The sequence below is a fragment of the Penaeus monodon genome, chromosome 28, assembly GCF_015228065.2.
Source record: "Penaeus monodon isolate SGIC_2016 chromosome 28, NSTDA_Pmon_1, whole genome shotgun sequence".
NCBI lineage: Eukaryota > Metazoa > Arthropoda > Malacostraca > Decapoda > Penaeidae > Penaeus > Penaeus monodon.
This window is the reverse complement of record NC_051413.1, coordinates 38,824,384-38,825,847: the sequence shown is the minus strand read 5'-3', so window position 1 is coordinate 38,825,847 and position 1,464 is coordinate 38,824,384.

The window sequence follows — 1,464 nt, the reverse complement described above, 5'->3', positions numbered from 1 at the left end:
CAGTTGTAGGGTAAAGTACCAGTCTATCGGAATCCATGGGTCTATATTTCATATCGTAGAAAGTATTACAGTATATAACGTAAATGTACTTTGTATGCGACCTAAATGTAGGTTAATAAATCATAATCAACCCTATGATAAAATAACCATGAATATACATCGAGACATGGACCATGTGTGGGTTAACTGCGTAATCAACTCCTATCATGTGGTAATCCTTCAATACAAGCCTTTACACCCGGGAAGGTCATTCATATTCACCAGGCGACGTCATATTCCTCCATATAAGTTACCAGCTAGTGTAAGGTGCGCCTCCTGCGTGGCCGTCCCCCTTGGCGATGCCCTGCCTCGTGTGTTATCAGGCGGTGGCATGGCGGCCGTAACGAGGTTGTTTTGCCTCTTATTTTCCGGAACCCGGCTTTCGCAACGGCCGGGTCGTGGGGGGGGGGGCACGACTTGTGGTAGTGATAAGGAATGTTTGGTAATAGGGTGCGGATCATAAAGATGGGTAATATTGATGGTGATGATACGAATTTGATAATGATATGCACAGCTGGTTAGGATTGCGTTGAGAAACGTTGATTATGGTAATAATAATGATAATTTGATATGATGATAATAAAAACGAGGTGATAGTATGAAAGGTGATATTGACAGTGATGGCAGAAAGCCGTCGCAGGCGAGGTCGAAAACCGCGTCACCCTCGTGCTCCGCGCGAGCCCTTCGGCGGGTGAGCCCCTGAGTACTCCCGACGGCCGGAAGGAAGGCGGGCCTCGTCTCTGCCGCCGTCCAGGGAACGGCTTCCCCGCCCCGGCCGCCGTCGGAGGTCGCCGAGGCACTTGGGCTTCGGTTTCGGCTTCATTCGATATCGGGGATCCCGCGACCTCAGGAATGCCGGCTCGCTTGCCCGTCCGCAGCGGTTTTCCCCGAATCCCCCTAGAGGAGGGAGTTGGCGGGCAAGGAAATGCAGCGAATGGACTTTGAGATGTTTGCAAGTTCTGAGGAAGAGTGACGTTGAGCCTCATCACGGGCGTCCTCTTAGGAAACGTACAGCTCTCGCGATGCCCAACTGACCATGCTAACCAGTATCTTCACAGACCCATTATGAAGGTGATTCAGATCCCACGTGTACCCCCTGTGCCACGGGCCGGGCACTCCAGCGGAAGGATGACAGCGAAGTGCGCAAAAACCCTCGAAAGAGACGCCGTTCAGGGGAGCCAGACGCTCTCTCACGTCGAAAACCGTATCCCATGGATTTCTTGGGATTATGAGTCTTTCGTACCTAATGTGTAGGGGTGGTTTTCCCGTGGGGGGAAGGGCAGCGCATCCGACCAGCCAGCGAGTCGCCAGCGCGTGGCCTTCCCGCCTCAGTACCTCGTCTGCGGGAAATGCAATCCCCAGGCTGTGTCGCCGGCGGTTTGTTTGCTCAGTGTGGAATGAAGCCGCACTTGGGATGCCCCTTCG